Below are 20,559 nucleotides of genomic sequence, written 5' to 3'. Positions count from 1 at the left end.
GTCACCCGAAGACCCCCTATTTTCCCATTTGATCTGTCACCCAAAGACCCTTACAAGTTCAATTTGAACAGCAACTTTCATTTATCACTGATTTTGAACTATTTAGAACAAGAAATTCGATTTTCAAGGTTTTTGTGGCGCTGTTTTGGTTCTTCTCACCCAAAGATTCCATTTAAAAAAAGGTCATGTTCTCACCCAATGACCCCATATTTTTTACATGTTGCTCTCACCGAATGCCCCTTAGTGCGAAAGCGCCAGCCCTACACTTATATCCATTTCAAATTGAAGTGCCCCCCCGGGCAGACACTCCAAATTGCATTTTGAATGTCAACATTTTCAATTGATGGTCGGCTTAGCCATCATATTTATATTGTAATGCGACTTTCAAAAAATCCAATTAGGCCTATTTGGTATCAGAAGGACATTCGTCGTATTCAGATGCAATTTGGCGTGCCTGATGTGCTCGCATGTCCGTCAAAAACACTGTGCAACGGTGGGTGACCGACCCCTTAATCTGTTACAGCCATCAATGTAATTATAACCCATTTTAATGTTAAAATTTTTAAATCACATTTTTGCGCGCATTTGTCTCGGCAAAGTTATTCTAGAATTAGAAAGACGATTTGGAAATTTTGCACCCTTGGCGCGGGGCTTCGGTACGCCCCTAGATATCTCTGAAGTCTGAAAGAACAACACCGTACCGCAAGATTCCCACCCCCCCGGCTTTAGCCATGAGGGGGATATTGCGATAGTGTATTCCTTCTGTATGTATGTGTAGGGGTGTGTATGTAGGCAATTAAAGAAATATTTCGTGATCATGGGATCCTCTTTTTATGTCATTTTCAGTAGATATCCACGAAAAAAGCTTATTACTAAAATTTCAGTTGATTCCGATTTTGCGTTTGCGAGTTATGCATGATTATGTGTATACACTGTCCCATAGAGCACTGCGTTCTGGTACACATAGGTCACTGTGTTGAATTACGTTCTGGTTCAATGCACATTATTTTTACAGGATTAAAAGTGAGGTGCCAATTTTTTCAAATTGTTAATTCCAGAAGGGATTTCAAAAATATGCGGTACATGTAGTTGCATTACCCCGGGGGGGGGGGGGCACTCCAACTTTGGAGGTGACGCGTATGTAGGGCTGTTAAGACCCCCTTTTCAGCATCGCTGTCACCCAAAGACCCCATATTTTTTTACGAACACGTGCTCTGTCACCCAAAGACCCCATATTTTCCATTTGATCTGTCACCCAAAGACCCTTACAAGTTCAATTGGAACAGCAACTTTCATTTATCACTGATTTTGTTACTTATTTTGAAAAAAAAAAAAAAGAAGAAATTTGAAGCCATTTAGAACTAGAAATTCGATTTTCGAGGTTTCTGTGGCGCTGTTTCGGCTCTCACTCAAAGATTCCATTAAAAAAAGCTCATGTTCTCACCCAATGACCCCATATTTTTTACATTTTGCTCTCACCGAATGCCAAAAATCATGCTCTCACTCAATGACCCCATATGTTTACATTTTACTCTCACCGAATGCCCCTTACTGCGAAAGTGCCAGCCATACACCTATATCCATTTCAAATTGAAGTGCCCCACCCCCTCCCCGGGGGCATTACCACGCAACAACATTTTTGTTGTTTTCTCGCAATATATTTTCTGACGGCACTGATCTTTCAGAGACACGTCGTATTTGCATAGTTAGTGCACTTGTAGCTTGGCCGCTGTGAATATTAAATCTGTGTGTTAATTAACATTGTTTTCAGTAATGATGAATCTTAGATTTATGTGTATTATGTAAAATAATAAATACATGTACAGGCCTAGCCTGTATAGTATGTATACCTTTCTCGAGTCAGTAATTTAGATATTGTTAGTCCAGCCGAACTACGACTGGACTCTTGTAATTTCAGCGGTTTCTTATTTCTTCTTCTTTATTTCTCGAAATTTACTCTAGCATTATTTGACCGATTATGATATAAAATTGGATGATTTGACCCCAATACTACCAATTTTTGATCGTTTTAAAATATTGGACGAGACCAATAAATTTGTAGTATTGGATGGAAAAAAAAGCATCAAATTTTATCTTTATTGTGTGTTTATCGTAGAACTGTTAGCATGCAGCTCCCAAGTTTATGGCCAGCAAAATACAGTAACATTGGGTGCAGCTGCAATATTTTGAAGGATTTGCCAATGCCGGGACCAATGCTAGCTTCTACTTCTAAGGTAATACTGGACAGGACCAGGCGGTATAAATATCCAGACTTCCGGTTACATCTCAACCCGGGATCTCAACTTCTTACACACAAAACAACTGAGGGTGCAGATAACCAATAAAAAGGGGTGCGCAAATATACAGTGACTGGAGTGAAGTTTAGATGCTTGCAGAGGTGCAACGTCCGGCTGGCCTGCCCATGTACAGCTGTGCCTTGTGGTCGTTCATGTACTTCCATGCATTTGTGTTGAAGGATTTGGCTGATGTTGATTGAGTGATGACACTGGCTGGGAGTAGACTCCACTTCCCGAGTGGCGCGCGGCGCCGTTTAGATTTAAAAGTAAATAAATAAACAATGCGATTCCCATGTTATCCTTGTAAAGACAGGCTAAAATAGTACAAAATGTTGCACCAAATGGCGTCATTTGCACCTCAAATTTTAAAAAATCGATAGCTTCACAGGGGGGAAACCCCCCTCTGACTCCCCTCCGCGAATTCGCAGCCCGATTGAGTGGCGCTTTGCAGTTTTTTTTTAAATTTCATGTGGCGCTTCAACAATTCTATTTGAGGAACAGGGGGACGTCCTCGACACTGCAAACAGACTGGCAACCCACTTTGGCGATCGCAAACAGCGACTTCCGGGTTCAGTCAGTGCCTCATTTCAAATATTGAGTTTTAGTTTTGGTTTTGGTTTTGGTCACGTGGTTTCCTATTGTCCTGCCTAACCACTTGAATCACAAGATATCGAACTCATTGTTTCTACCTTTTGTTTAAAACTAAACATTTGTGACAGGTAGTTTCGGTTTTGGTTTCAGTTTCTTGTAAGTGGTGTGACGAATAAAATTACACGATTTTCGAGTTACCTGATCTAAGTATACAAAAGAAATGTTTAAATTTCGCAGTGCAATATTCACGAGCAGAGAAGTCGAACAAAGCAGTCTACATTTGAAAGCATTGATTTCGTTTGAAAGCATTGACTTGAGACTACGAAATAGCCTAAGCTGATTTCACTGTGAAAATATATAGACCATCGAAATATTTCCACAGACATTACAATAGCCACTTGACAGATTATGACTTCAGTGATATAAACACTATTATACACAAATCTATTTATGTGCATGTCGCATGACGGAAGATCAATATCATAGAAAGCTGGTTGTATGTGTAAAAATAAAAATAAATAATATTAAATTAAAAACATAATCATTTGCTTTGCTTGAATTTACTTCAGTGATGCATTTGAGTAGGAACAAGAGCACCAATGGTGCTGTAGCTCATTTGTTATGGGTTATGGTCAGGAATGCCATGCATTGCTATGTATAGCCATGCATAGCTATGAATAGCTATGTATAACCATGCATAGCTATGTGCAGCCATGCATAGTTATGTATAGCCATGCATAGTATACAAATATATACTGCCATGAAAGGTTCTGGTTAAAACTATGGGCCCGAGTTGAGACCAATAGTACTGTTTTCATGAGGGGTGCAGCCCCGAAGGAAAATAGTATTAATTGATCTCAAAGAGGGAGCATAGTTTTAACCAGAACTTCTAATAAAGGCAGTATATATTTGTTTTATATACTTCATTAATATATTCTTTGTTCAATGATTGGTTAAAAGAAAATTATTTGACGTTTAGACTCAACAGCTTCTATCCTGTCAGAGTGAACAGCACAACCAATTTAAGCACAACCTATATTTTGCCCTTCAAACAAATAGAATAGGCTAAAATTGGGCTAACCAATTACAGCAGTGCGAAATTACGCTATGGCAGTTTCGCATGCGTTAACTGTTCCGTCGCATCGAATGCGTGCACACAGAAGGCATGGTCAAAAGTCCTATTTACGGCTTGGAGGTACTATTTACGGCTCATCCGGGACATTGCAAATACTATTTACGGCTTAGAGGTACTATTTACTGATAGGCGTACTGATGGTAGAACTATTTTGGTCATGTGATCCACTTCTAACCAATCAAATATAACTATGTATAGCCATGCATAGCTATGTATAGCCATGCATAGCTATGTATAGCCATGCATAGCTATGTATAGCCATGTATAGCTATGTATACAGGGCTGCCAACTTTGAAAAATACATTTCAGTATTCTCAAACCTCAAAATCAGTATTTTCCATACAAAATCAGCATTTTGAAAATAAACAATGGTATCAGACTCTGCATAGTTCAGTAGCAGAGAAGATGGGTTGCCAATTTTTTCTTTGCTGATTATTTGCTGTATGGATTGGAAGTATGGTTGGATTGGTTGGTTGACAACCTTGGGAAATTTGAAAATTCCAGTCAAAATTAAAGGGGCATTTCGTGATCCACAGCCTCATCCCCCACTTTTCTCAAAAAAAAGTTGAGATTTTTATATCACTGGAATACTCTGGCTACATAATGTTTATGTACAAAATATTTCTTGCAGATTAATTCGTTTAGCAAAGATATCTTGAAATTTGAATTTCGTTCTGGTGCACCAGAACGAAATTACAACACATTGTCTATGGAGCAGTGTAATACACATTTTCATGCATAACTCGCAAACGCAAAATCCGAATCAACTGAAATTTTGGGAATATGCTTTTTTCGTGGATATGTACTGAAAAATGTCATAAAAAGAGGATGCTAGGATCACGAAATACTCCTTTAAAAATAGCTCAAATTCTAAACACAAAAAGGAGATGCATAATTTGACCTACTTGGGGCTTTCATTCCAGTTTTATGTGTATGAGCCAAAAAAAGGACCAAGGTTAAATATAAATGTAAACAAATTAAAATTGTTTATAAATTGCTTAAAAGTGACTGATAAGTCATTCAAATTGTCATTTGGTATTTTTGAAATGAGAAATTTGGCAAAAAAAACAACAAAGAAAACAGCAGTATTGATGAAGTTGAAACCCCATTCAAATACATGTATCTAATTTAAATACTGTCAGTATTAATTACAGATTCATGTATAGTGCTTTATTTTGTCTTAAATACACATCTTGCGGCTGAACCACTAGCAGGCTATGTTAGTACAGTATGACAATGACAAAGGTACTAAAATCTGAATTTTGATGATTTTTACGATTGTCCGGATGAGCAACTCACTGAATGGGCCACTACCTACTTCCTTTGTTACATAGTTAAAGAGTCATTCCAGGTGATGCAACATTTTCTTTTAATAATAAACAATTTGAAATCAAGTTGTGAGACAAGTTTCATCAAAATTGAAGCATTTGGTGTTTTCCTTCACCCCCAGGTGAGGTACTCATAAATTAGTCACAAAGTTAGCCAGACTTTGACATAATGCCATTTTTTTCTCAACTGCTGGAACTAAAATCCAAAGGACTAATCACGTTATAGTGCTATGTGAGAAGTTTGAGCAGGTTGAATATTCCATTGAGCTCCATTGAATAACCAACAAGAATTGAATACCTGAGTGGAAGAAGGGCCCAACTCCATCATAACTGTTTTTGAGATATTAAGAAAAAACTTAATATTTGGACAAGTTTTATAGACAGAATATTGTCATCTTCAGGGGACATTTAACACATGAATATACAGTATTACATACATTCGAAATTATATATGATGTTTCCATGACAACGGTACAGGTCTTAATACAAGCTGGAGTTGGGCCCTTCTTCCACTAATATACTGTAAGTGCCAGTTCCGTAAGCAGATGTGTTATAAATAGCTACTGAAATTTAATAATCATTCATTAGTTGCACACATGATATTTTAGCAAGAAAGTTTATTGTAGTGAAAAGCAGATTTCATGAATGAACAAAATTCCACTTTAACCCAATATTTGTGGAAGAAGGGCCCAACTCCATGGAGTTGGGCCTTTCTTCCATGAAAAACATGATTACATGTACGTGGAAGACTATTTAGAGAGTGGATTTGGGCCCATCTTTCATACACAAGGAAGAACAGTCTGCTAGCAATAAAAAACTCATTTTTGTAAAATATTGGAGTTGGGCCCTTCTTCCACTCAGGTATTCAATTGTTTCCTATGTCCATGGTATAGCCATCACAAGGTCCATTCTCCAAATCATCATGCATGCTTCCTGTAAAAAAAAACCAAGACAATAATAACAATAATTTTACATAACATAAAAATTAAACATTTTAAATTGATTTAATTAGCCTCTGGATGATCAATTAACTTGAGATACTGTAATACATTATCATCTCCATAAATTTAACTCCAACAAATAATTTAATTTTAATAAGATAATTTATCATCGCCATTTATCTTGAGATGAATTAATATAATTTATTATTTTCAGAAAAAAGGTTTTGAGATGATGTATTTTTTGAGATAATTTGTTATCTTGAGATATATCAATTAAACTTATCTCAAGATAATTTCTCGAGACATTTATATCCAGATAAAAGATAAATTATCTTGAAATGATAAATTATTTTGAGATAAGATATCTTATTATTTCAAGATAATTTATCTCAAGATTATCTTAACATATTTATCTCCAGATAAAAAAAGATTTTGAGATGTATTTTTTGAGTGATTTATCTCAAGATAATTTGTTATCAATTATGTCAAGATGATTTATTATCTTGAGATATTTATCTCTGGACAAAAAGAGATGTTTTATGGACATATTTATCTTGAGATAATTGTCTCAGGATAATGGAATAACTCAGAATAATTGATTATCTCAGGATAATTGATCATCTCAAGATAATTGATTATCTCAAGATAATTATCTCTGTCTCAAGATAATTTATGATCAAGATAATTTACTATCAAGATAATTTATGATCTCCAGCTAAAAACATCTTGAGATAATGTATCTCGAGATTATTATTTTCAACAAGATAATTTATTATCTCGAGATATTTATCTCTGGATAAAAAGATTATGGAGATATTTATCTCGAGATAATTGATTATTTCCATATATTTACATATAAAAATTGATTATCTCAGGATAATTGATTATCTCAGGATATTTGATTATCTCAGGATAACTGATCATCTGAAGATAATTGCTTATCTCAAGATAATTATCTTCAATCTCATGATAATTTATGATCAAGATAATTTACTATCAAGATAATTTATGATCTGAAAAAAAATCTTGAGATAATGTATTTTCTCGAGATTATTATTTTTCGACAAGTTGATTTATTATCTCGAGATATTTATCTCTGGATAAATAGATTATGGAGATATTTATCTTGAGATAATTGATTATTTCCATATATTTATCACAAGATAATTGATTATCTCAGAATAATTGATTATCTCAGGATAATTGAATATCTCAGGATAATTGATTATCTCCGGATATTTGATTATCTCAGGATAACTGATCATCTGAAGATAATTGATTATCTCAAGATGATTATCTCAAGATAATTTATGATCAAGACAATTTACTATCGAGATCATTTATGATCTCCAGATAAAAAACATCTTGAGATAATGTATTTTCTCAAGATAATTTGTTACCTTGACAAGATAATTTATTATCTTGAGATATTTATCTCTGGACAAAAAGATAATGGAGATATTTATCTTGAGATAATTTATTATTTTCATATAATTTATCTCAAGATAATTGTCTCAGGATAATGGATTATCTCAGAATAATTGATTAACTCAGAGTAATTGATTATCTCAGGATAATTGATTATCTCAGGATAATTGAGTAGCTCAAGATAATTATGATCAAGATCAATTAGATCTTTTGGGGGACATTGACAGGACAGGAAAATTCTCCATGGGGCCAGGATTTTATATTTTGGTCGGGGCTCTGCTGTTCTACATAAGTCGGCGAGGCATAATAGTCCATTTTGAATTTCTCAAGAGAGTGACATCGGTACAAACTCCAGTAGGCTAATATTTTTTAATCGGATGAGTTGGCTCAAATTACTGTCGTGTTTTTACATGCATTTAAAAGCTGTAAAGCCTACTACAAAAAACATTAAAGTGCAAATCTCTCTCTCGCGGAAGTCAATGTCCAGATCACTAGCTACATGTAGTAGGGGACTACGGTTAATGATCCGTACAATTTTAAGGAGCTGTGCAATAATTATGAGGTCCCCGGGGTGTAAATTTTTGGGAAGCCGAGAGGGGGGGGGCAAGTTCATGCTTTAGGCATGTTCAAAGGGGGCGGCAAAGATTTTTTGGCGGGCAGAGAGGGGGGGCAAGCGATTTTTCACAGGCCGAGAGGGGGGGGGGGGCAAGCAATTTTGGGCGAGCAATTTGGAAATTTTACCCCGGGGGCTCATAATTATTGCACAGCCACAGCCCCTTAATGGCCGGGGTCAGCATGGTCAGGGTTTAATATGCACTGACAGACAGACAGTGACGCTGTCTTTGTACTGATTATTTTATAGACATTGTGCACTGATCAGTGCATGTGCTCACTAGCTGTTGTATTATTAAGGATACTTGGCCATCAATTTCATACAGGGGCGTGTTTGAAAAACGGCACAGCGCATTAGTAAAAAGAATAAAAAGTACTAAATTCACACCAGGGTTCGAACCACTGCCAAGGTACTATTAATGCTAAATAGTGACAGGCGACTATACCACTGCGCCACCGGTGCCTGTCTTTAATGTCTGGCGATTTTCAAAGATATACATATCAACACGTTTCTAGTATATTGAATAGCAGATTTTGGTAGGAATACAGTCATAGTATGGCATAGAACTCTACTTGTCTGTTTGTTTTTTATTTAATACAAATTAATTTTGATGAATTGAACTGGTATGACTCTTAGGACTCGTAATAAACGACGATTCATTTTCTAATAAATAAAATAAAAACGCTGGGTCATGCACGACTTCATTGTAATTTATGTCAATACCCGGGGAGTGACAACTGCACACATACGTGTATAGGCCTACTTCCGCGATCGATACTCAATGATCCAGACAATAGCATTTGAATATACCGCCTTTATGGATGCATGCAACTGCTTGACATGTCTGGTATACTATACCCTAATAGCTTACAATAGATACCCCACCGTAAATAGCTCTCTTCATTTCCTCGCTGTGCTAATTTATACGCGTATTGCACGTAATTTTGAGACATATTTTGTTCAAAAATGATAGGAAGGGACTGTTTTCAGCCAAAATGTTGGCTCTCAGCAGATGCTCAATGATACCGGGAAGTGTTGCAGAAAGGTAAGCGTACTCTTTATTTATTCTAAATATCACATATCAATGAATTTAAATTGGAAATCCAAAAAGGAAATATCAGGTCAAAATTCTCACCTTAGAATTATTGTGAAATAAAATCAAACCAAATTTAGGCTCCGCAAACAACGTCCAATTATTCCCATTGGTGTTTGCTACACGTGTATATAATAAATTGTGATTTGGGGCTAATTTAAGAATAGTTATTGCCTCGAGTTTCAAAATACACCGAGTGATGTTTTTTGATCAAAAACCTCGACAATTCAAGACTCTGTAAAAACAAATCAAGAATTATCTGGGATAATTGCAACTAAGTATACTGAAAGTTATGATCTAAGCTACCAGATGCATCATTAATTTCCTGACTATGATATTTAGTTGTGGGAAAAGATTACTTTAATGTTTTAGCGGGATTATTTCCCGCCAAAAATTTCAACCAAAAAGAGCATGTAGCCTTAAAGCTTTCTCATTTCTGCATCAGTGCAGTGGCAGTGCATGTTACCGACACCATGATATGGCCCTACGAAAACAGTGAGCTCGAGAAAACGACTCAGTACAATTTACTAATTACTCCGTACACTCACCTCAAATTTAAAATTATGCTCAAGTTGTCATCACGTTTGTAAACAGAGCTGTCTTTGTTTGTTTGTAAACAGAAGTGCTGGCCTATCCGTGCTTCGTTCCGAATTTGTTATTGTGCAGCAGCAAAAACATGGATCTCGCCGTAAACACACCACTTCCCTAAAATTTGTGATCGAGTCTGTATATAATCACGTGATAAAAATATCGGGGACTAGGGCAAGATCAGGGTTGCTGCAATCCCAGATGACGATTCGCAAAAATCCGCCTCTTACACAGCATAGAAATAACGATACGTGATGCATTCATTATGGCAGATGCTTTTTATAGTTAGTAGCAGAGAGCAAAAGGGATTTTTAAAAAACGCGCGAAAGTCAAAATATGACGGTGTTTTACTCAAAATCTACTCGGTGCACATCTTGTGCGCCGGGTAGATTCCTTTTAAATACATTTTTCTTTCTCTGTGTCAATTTTTATCTCCCATGGGTATCTGGTTTAAAAGAAATTGATCGACAAATGTTATGGCTAAAAACGGTCTTTTAGCGGATATATTGCATAGGTTTCAGGGCCCAAAATCTACTTTGCCTAAATTTAGTGTTATTTTGTCAATTAGATGGGACGTCCTGTGCCGCCTGTTGAGGAAGCCTGGTCTAGAGACTGCAAGACGCCTGTGCTGGCACCGTAATGCTTATTTCATACTTTGCTGTCGCTTTGCTGCTCTCACAACGATTTTACTGCACTGCGCAGTCGCACCTGCAGAAACCCCTACGGTTACATGTACCAACGGCAATTTTAACGATTTTTAAGACATCCGGGTTTATTATTATTGTGAACCTTTACTATCGTTAGAGGGAAGAATGGCCCTACAGCACCATGGAGAGACTCATAGAGATCATCAGCTTTTTGCTGAGGCGTTAACAGTGGACTTCGGGTATATATATAAATGCGCATATATAAATGCGCACGTGACATCTACAAGTCGCCATACCGTGTTCAACGATGTAAGGTACCCGGATGTGCACAAATTCCACACGCAAAAGTATAGGCGAAAATGACAGGTTACAAGGAAAATTGGCTTTGCAAAATAGTGGCATTGATTGCAAAGGGCAAAATAATTTGACCCGAAACATAAACTCTTTATTTGGATTTTCCATTACGGAAAAAAAAATTATGACGGAAAAGCTAGATATAGCTGATTTAAAAGTTATATTTCATTATTTCCGTGCTAAATGGGCGTGGCAATTGGCCATATTGATGACGAAATGTGATTCTTACTGGCATTAAGGTCAGAACTGGGTAGCTGCCGATGATGTTATTTGATAATGTTTGCACGTAGGAAGGAAGGGGTCATTTATTTGGGATTATTTATTTGGGAGTCAAGATAAGTATCCCCCCCACCCCGTAGTGCCGCCAATGAACATAACTCTGACCCTAATTTTAACTCTAATTATAACGTAAATTGAGGAAACTATAACTTTAGCCCTTTTCGGCATAATGACCCTCTCAAACTAATAGGCTAGATGTACCTGCCCGACCTCCTCAACTCTAACTTACCCATTCGCTCGCAAATGGACAAAAAAAATTCAAAATGTGTTTTTAAGCACCTTTTTGTGTCCCCCATGCTAAATCGGTAATCTGTACACCCTTTGTCACCCTTTGACGTACAATTTAGAGTATAAACACGTAGATGACTGTACATGATCTAATCATCCCGGCTGGAAGATGTTGAGGAAGACTCGTATACTATACATCACGCTCATACGTTATATGACAATTTGACGTACAATCACGTATGTCATGCATGGTTTGAGGTTTATTCAGCTAGTAAGTTAGATCCGTCATACACATTATTGTCATGGTATTGTATTGTAATTGTATACGTCAATTTTCTTCAGTTTGATTCAACCGGCTTATAAAGTTTTACTTTACACGGAAGGGGAAAGTTTGCAAAAAAACAATTAATTTATGAGTGTAAAAGGGGGGAGGGTGGCTTTGGGGGAAGGGGGGGGGGGACAAATAATATTTATAAAATTATAAGTAAGGCGAGAAAGAGAGAAACCCTGTTCTACGGGCGAACGGACCTTTCAAGTAGGGTCGGTCGGTCGGTTGGTATTTTTTTAAAAATTTTAAATAACCCAAAAATCACAAAAATCTGTAAATAAATTTCAATTTGAGAAAATACAAAAAAAAAAAATTGTCCTGAAATTTCCGAAATTTGGGGTCGGCATTCATTTGTACAGGAAAAATTGTTTCCCAATTTGCTCAAAATAGAACAGGGTTTTCGTTTTTCGTCGCATAAATAAATAAATAAATAAATAAATAAATAAATAAATAAATAAATAAATAAATAAATAAATAAATAAATAAAAATAAATAAATAAACATTATTTATGTTTGTACATGGGGGTGCTGTGCAATAATCATGATCCTTTGATATCCATGATTTATCCTCGCAAATTTATAGCATCGAACCTCCAGCCAATCATTATGTTCCTTGCCAGTGCTAGCCACGAAACAAGGTCACAACTGTAGCCACTCCTTCAATGATCGCCATTTCAGTGATTGACAGTGATGTAATGCAAATATGGCGCTGGCCATCTGGTCACGTGCGCATTTATAAAAGCGCATTTATATATACAACCGAAGTCTACTGGTTAAGGGATTGGTCTAGTCTTTACGCTGGATCCAGTGACCAAATTCTCTGATTTGGTGCTCTTTGATGGAACGATATGTCTCGAGACCTACAACTAGGCATGTCCACTAAAAATTGAAATACTTTTAAATTGATTCAGACCTAACTTATTGGCTGAGAATTGATGAAAGAAACATTTTGGCGTTTAAATAATTAAACAGTTTTATTTAGGGCTACTAGAACATGTTAAAAAGTTTAAGTCCAAAATGGAATACTAACAGAAAGTACAATTTTAAGGTGCTTTTTCTTAATGTATTTATTAACTAGCGATAACGCTCGAGACATATCGTTCCATCAAAGAGCACCAAATCAGAGAATTCTCATTCCTTTTTTAGAAACATTTACGAAACTTTTCCAGAATTTGGCAATTTTTATCTTGATTTTTAGATAAACCGCACATCCCTGTCGACGGTAAACTTTGCATGATACCAAATGTTATTGTCTAGTTTCCAAAGCCATATGTCAGGAGTGAGCTAAACATATGAAAAGTTTTTTGTTTGCCAAAACCAGTTGAAGAAACGTACATTTCTTGCTGACAGTTTCGTCAGTGAACCACTGACTTTCTCGAAGCTTGGTGTTGTTGTGATGATCCAACAGCTGATGACTGGCGGGAAGTTATATATCTTCCGGTAGCGATGTTAGTCTTGCTACAAGTCTCCAACAGTGGATCAAACACGTGACTCAGATTGTAGACCCACTCGTCTCTGTTCATAACTCCTCGCCCCCTTCTCTTTGCTTGATTCAATAGGGGGGTTACGTGAAATTGATTCATCGTAATAGGGGGGTTAGGTATTTTTCACCCATAAAGCTCAACATTTCCCCCCGCGTTAATAATGAACGGTCCCTAATGCTCCCAAAGGTTATTCTATGAAAGTACACACTGGGTTCAGAATTGTGTCTGAAGCAAGGATCTCTAACGTGTGAAGGGTGTTTTCCGTCTTTTTATGTGTTTGTGTCTTTGCTTGCCCAGCAAACACAAAACGTTTTTGACATTATTCGCAAAAGGTTATAAAAGGTTGTCAGAAAACGTTTAAATGTCGGGTTATATAAAGGGTATATTAAGGGTATAAAACTTTTCATAACATTTAAAAACATTTTTTGACAACCTACTACCCAGCTAACACAAACTGTTTTACAGAAAACGTTTAAATATCGGGTTATATAAAGGGTATAAAAACGTTTTAATAACATTCCAAAAACATTTTTGAAAACTTTACACAAAACATTATAAAAAGAATGTTAATTTGGGGTTGAAAAAATATTTTGAGAAAAATGTTTGCCCAAAATATTTGCAATAACGTTTTAAAAATGTTTTCATGAGCTTTATTTAACCCGACATTAAAGTTATTAAAACTTTTTGAAAAAAAAAATCGTAAGAACATTTCTGTGTTTGCTGGGTACAAATATTTTAACATAATGTTATTTAAGTGTTGACAAAATATTTGGCAAAAAATGTTTGCAAAAATAGTTTACAATAACATTTTGAACACATTTTTAAAATATTATTGTTGTGTGTCTTCATACAAAACGTTTTAAAGCGTTTTCATGACCTTTATATAACCCGACATTTAAATATTATCAAAACGTTTTGTAAAAAAAAAAAGAACCACTAAGTTAAACCGCGAAATGTGGATATCCAACAAGTTTGCCCCGCAGGGCTACAAAGAAGCACTAACCGCGAAATATTAATATCCAACAATATGGGGTAAAAAGTAAAAGAAAAAAGTAGAGTTAGGGTTAGGGATTAGGGTTAGGGTTAGGGTTATTTATTAATTATGTTACAAATTTAAAATACGTACCGTATTTTGACAACGAGGTACACCGTGCCCATACGTATGCTGTAATATAGCATATCCATCCCAGCATGGCATTTACCGTGCCCATACGACCCGTATGGACACAACGTGTTACGTATATGTGTGTATCGGGTGGTTATTTTTAAGTGTTGACAAAATATTTGGCAAAAATGTTTGCAAAAATAGTTTACAATAACATTTTGCAAACATTTTAAAAATATTGCTGTAGTGTGTTTTCATACAAAACGTTTTAAAACGTTTTCATGACCTTTATATAACCCGACATTTTAATGGTATTAAAACGTTTTTACCCAAAACCAAAAGATAACTTATTTCAAACGTTTTTGTGTTTGCTGGGTGTTTTGTTCATTAGCCTTTATTAAGATACAATATTTCTCCAACTCTTCTCCGGCTAATTTTACAATCACACTTTGATTATTGCAACTTAACGAGCATTTAACATTTGTGTAATGGTATGAAATGCAAGAAAGCTCTAAGGATTTCTTGAGATAATCTTCTCCCAATGAAGTTAGCCTTCAATTTTATAGCTATAGACTTCACGTCATCACCATTATCAACTAGGTGCGCCTAAAATAAAACAGACATAAAAGACATAATTAAAGAAGTTTTCTTTTGACGTACAGTCAATGTCATAATATCTTATAATCAACAACGCAAAGTGTAACTGTGTTCCCTTAACTTTATGCAAATTGTGTACAATGGATATTTGTCGATATATTATACGGTTAAAAAGACGGTAAACGTCACTTTTCTCAACTGACAGTACATACGTCAATTATGAGTAATGTCACCGACAGATATGCAGATTTATAACCAAAAAGTTTGTTTTGTTGTTCATGTAGGGCAAGTAGCGTACCTCCGGCATTTTTTCGGCAAGAGCCCGAAATCGAACGATAGATAGTGAGTGTTACAAAGCTTTGTGCACTCAGCGCTACGCGCGTTTGCTCGCAAACAGCCACGCACTTTGAATCGAAGATTGCTGCGCGCATAATGAAATTATTTGGATGTACACTATTATGTTGCCCTCTGTGACACTCAAACATGGCGGAGTCGGTACTCTTTGTATCTCATTGGTATCAACCATCATTGTATAGTGGAAATGTCTTAACTTTTCTTCTTTCAGTTAAAACATCATAGTCAGTCCAACAACCGAATGAACAAGGAATAATCACATATTCCGAAAGCTCTCAGGTGAGCAAATTTATGCTTTGAATAAATGTTTAACTTTCTTCATCACCATATCATGTTGATCTATTTTTTTTGTTAGATTACTGTTACCATGGTTACGTACGATTTTTTACATACAAATGGGTGTTCAACCGCACATTTGTAGTCATTCCACATTCCATTGGTTCGCATCACGACGCAGAGTTCTTCAGCGGACAAATATTCATAGCTGGGCTGTCCAGAATCCCAGTTTGTATAACTTGCGTATTCATTACCAATCCAAACATAGGCGCCTTCATATCTGCCTTCTTCAAGATGCCTACTGAGTCCAATCCAAACCTAAAATATTTGGGTAGAATTTCTACAATTACTGACAAGAATATTTCGTTTTTCAATACATGCCATACATCTTTTATTCTCGGGACTTAACTACGTCCATCCACCAGATATAAAGATTTTAGAAAAATCGGAACATAAATATTTTTAGTGTTGTGAATGAAACTTACGAGTTCCGTCAACCGGTTATTTGGTGAAAGAAATCATACCATAATAGCCGGCCGACGGATCTCAAAGTTCCCGGGGAATGACTCGCTGAATACATGAAGAGAAATAACAAGATACAGTGTGGTCCAAAACGAAGTTTACCCAATTTGGAAGGTTCATTTCTCGGCGTTTACAGCAGCTATTCTCAAAAGTGTTATATATTCTAAATATGTATTTGTTTAAGAACATAATATGGTGAAAAAAATAAGAGGAAAAAGTAGCTAAATTAACAAAATGGCAGTAGTTTTACGTCAATGGGTCGAAAATCACTTTGTCCACACGTAATTCAATGGGATGTATCCGATAACCATCAGCATTGCGTTAGGCATACATAAAATTGGTAAAAACCATCCGCTTGTAATTCAAAAGTGCTAAATGTTTTATATGCATGAATGAATTACAATCCAAGATTTTACTCCTCACTATTCACGCTAGATACAATAATGTATCCGAACTTCACTCCAGTGATTGACAAAGAATTATGAAATTAACAAAACAATCACAATTTATTTATTAAGCTTTTTCATCAAATACTCTTTAAAAGATGTTCATTAAAAATATGCAACAACAATTTGAAACGTCTTTAGTGATATGTGAGGTAAACTGTTGCGTCTATAACTGACTCTGGAGTATTAGGCAGGAGTTTGGCCAGTTCTATTACGTCCACTCCGTTCTTTACATCTTGGAACATACTAATGGTTACTTTTACTCTAGACGTATGATAGCTTTGGGTGGGGATTCTCACATTCTGGAAACAAATTCGAATGCACGCAGCACGTCTAAAATCCCTGTTATTAAGTATAATTTTGCCAAAAAGTCCTGTCGTGTATTGTAAATTGCTTTCACAACATCTTGACACCTTGAAATCCTCTCTAGATATCCACGCAGTCACAAAAGGCAAAAAAATCAAATTCAAAAATCGCATCAGGTAAAACCAATGTAATTGTTTAATTGCTACATAAGTTTAATAATGTTAATTTCGGGTATAATTATTGTTTCATCTAGCATGACTAATGAGGATTAAGATCTTAGAATGTAAAACATTCATGCATGTAAAATTTTGAATGACAACCCAAGAGTGTTTACCAATATGCATGCCTAACGAAATACTGTTGGTAATCGGATACATCCCATTGAATTACGCGTGGACAAAGTGATTTTCGACCCTCTGACGTAAAACTGCTACCATTTTGTTACTTAAACTTCTTTTTCTCTCATTGTTTCACCACATATTTTTAGACAGATATATGTTAAAATATACTAATTTTGAGAATTTTGTAAACGCCGAGAAATGAACCTTTCAAATTGGGTAAAGTTCTTTTTGAACCACACCGTATAATTATCTTCACTATAATCTTTAATTCTGTATATCAAATATAAACAAAGTCTCACAACATTATGATTTCCCGTACGCTTGCGATCAGGCCCGTACGCACCCCCCCCCCAATTGGCAAAAGTATACAAAAAGTCCCAAAAATGACCATATGCGAGCGTAGCGAGCCAAAAAAATCAGGCTTTTTACGCTTTTTTGGTCAAAAAAGGTCCAAATTTTGGGAAGAAAGTCCACTTTTCACAAAATCGCCCCCCCCTTGGAAAAAAGTCCACTTTTTCAAAATCAGCCCCCCCCCCCCCAAAAAAAATCCTGCGTACGGGCCTGCTTGCGATGTTTCTCCTTCGTTAGCTGGCTGATGGTAACCCAGATTCGTAGTGAGTCAAGTACGATGAGAGAGAAATACGTACCGCGTAGCGATATATTATTGATAAATCGAAAGAAAATAGCACCATAACATACGCCCGCCTTTCTTGAATTGGCCACTGACAATTCCCAATTTAACAATACAAATTACTTAAATAGCAATTTGAATTGATTCAACATGATTTAAAAATATATATGGCATATTCCATTTTTGAGGGGTCAAATGGCAAATAACAGCAGTGTGTACGTTCGTGTGGCATTTGAGCAATTTTCTATGGTAAATTACTAACATTTCTACAAATTAAAATACCTGAAATTTGGTTCATGACCTTGCAATATTATGAATTTTGCACAAAAATGAGTAAACAATTATAATTTTTAGGCAATTTTTAGGACATATAAGTGCTCATTCCTCCTACATTTTCATTATGTACTTGTTTTTTCTCAATTTTCAAGTACGTACTAAAGATAAGTCTTCCAAAATAAACTTACATCTTACATTCAAATTTTATGTTCACTTCATACTGACTTCATCAAAAATGGGTTTCACGTGTAAACTTTGGTGTCCCCCATTTTCATTTACCATGTGAAATTTCAATTGAATGTATTTTCCAAGAAATTGGTTATTTTATTGTTACGAGCTTGAAATTGCCCTGGACTAGGAACTTACTGCTAATTGTCTCGTTGTAACCCGTACGAAACTCGGGGAGCTGCCTGGTTGCGATGGTCATTTGTGTAATATCTAGGGTGTGCGCTCTTGAAGCTGCGAAGTCCCTGTGTTGTTGTTAAATGGTTTATGGAATGATGTGGGGCTGTTTGTGGGAGCACGTGTGGCCGAGTGGATACGGCGCCCGACTCATAATACATGGGTTGTGAGTTCGAGCCCCGCTCGTGCCAACGTGTTGTGTCCTTGGGCAAGGCACTTTATCCTCATTGCCTACTTGGGGGATGTGGTTGGGTTGGATTGGATGTTTGTATAGTTGTTTGTTTCAATGTTGCAATATTAATTGGCGCTGATTAAGCTGCTGCCTGCATTTGCATTGTGTCTGTTTAGGTGTGTTTAATGTACAATTCTAGCAATTTGACCTGCGGGTCACGATTAGAGTTTGAATTAAAAACCTTCCTTCCTAACCTAGTGGTCAGCGACAACTTGTAGTGTGCTGAGGCTGTGGATCAACGTCTAGGCGTTGTGCCTGTGCGTAGCGCACCATTAATCACTGCGCTTTTATTTATTTATTTATTTATTTATTTATTTATTTATATATATATTTATATATTTATTTATTTATTTATTTATTTATTTATTTATTTATTTATTTATTTATTTATTTATTTATTTATTTATTTATTTATTTATTTATTTATTTATTTATTTATTTATTTATTTATTTATTGGCTTTTTTATCATTTTAATTTTCTTGAACGTATACAGGTGTGTATGTAATATTGCATGTATAGATACATGAAGGAGTAACCAGTGGAAAAACTTTGCACTGACCTGAATACCATCGGCGTGACGTTTGACAAAATAGTTCTCGTCTGACGATCTAATGTTGACTAGCTTGGCACCCTCATCCACGCAATATTCCTTAGCAGCATTAAAGGTTTTTCGTAACGATACGTATTTATAGCAGTAGTTCCCTTCGTCAAAAGCCGACCATCCAGTTGGGCAAGCTATGAAAAAAATTAATTACTGGGATTAATACACGGTTACTACTGATACCACTAATACGGCTACTACTGCTGCAAAAACTACTTAACCTCTTTTACAAAAAACAAAAACAAACAAAAAAACAATTGAAACAAAATATCCCGACCGACTTTATCTACTTTTGAGGAAAATGAAAAACTATCTGCTCTGCCTAAGTCACTTGCTGATGATTTTGACAATTATTCTGTTGCTTTTGTGTGTGAATTATGAATTATTTTTACCGAAAGTGACAAAACAATCCCAAAAGTCACTTGCTTGACTTACACAGTTATGTTGATTTAGATACATCACTTAGAGTGCGTATGTAAATTAGGTATTGTTACCGGCACCTCATGATTAAGAGCTGATTTAGGACAAAAATCTGAAATTGGTCAGCCCCCCCCCCCCCCACCTTTACATGTTACGTTACATATATGAGTCCCTGAAGTCAAGATGTTATTTTATTACTTGAACCGCGGTAAAATATTTTCCAGTTTCGTCCCTATAATATCATCTAAATGTTTATGTACCTTAGGACTCTAGCAATTGCATAAAACTATATAGCAATATAAATTCACAATACAAAATATATCCAACCACCGAGGAAGTTCCTAAGGGGCTGTGCAATAATTAAATTTCCAAACGGCTCGGCAAAAATCGCGTGCCCCCCTCTCGGCCCGCCAAAAAATATTTGCCCCCCCCCCTTGCACAAGCCAAATTTTTGGGATCCCAATTTGCAAACCTTAATTGTTTTATATACATGTTGCGAGCGCAGCGAGCAAGAAAATTTGCATATTTAAGCATTTCGGTACGGTTTTCCTAAGCCTTTTTAGAGCGTTTTATTTAAAAGGTGCCCCAAGAATGTGTGCCAAAAATCACTTGCCCCCCCCTCGGCTTGCTAAAATGTCTTGCCCCCCCCCTTTCGGCTCGTCAAAATGTCTTTCCCCCACAATTTTACCCTCCCCGGCTCATAATTATTGCACAG

General features: G+C 36.0%; 1 long non-coding RNA gene across 1 annotated transcript; it reads right to left on the bottom strand.

Moving 5' to 3' along the window:
• Positions 1-14,805: 14,805 nt before the first annotated feature.
• Positions 14,806-19,553, bottom strand: LOC140167280 (uncharacterized). Its single transcript, XR_011861020.1, has 3 exons — positions 19,383-19,553; positions 15,770-15,984; positions 14,806-15,045 (listed from the first exon to the last, which is right to left on the bottom strand). It is a non-coding gene; the product is annotated as an uncharacterized lncRNA (long non-coding RNA).
• Positions 19,554-20,559: the final 1,006 nt, after the last annotated feature.

Source organism: Amphiura filiformis, chromosome 13, assembly GCF_039555335.1.
Source record: "Amphiura filiformis chromosome 13, Afil_fr2py, whole genome shotgun sequence".
NCBI classification, from domain to species: Eukaryota; Metazoa; Echinodermata; class Ophiuroidea; order Amphilepidida; family Amphiuridae; genus Amphiura; species Amphiura filiformis.
The sequence above is the reverse complement of the archived record's forward strand: the minus strand, read 5'-3'. Positions and strand labels throughout refer to the sequence as shown.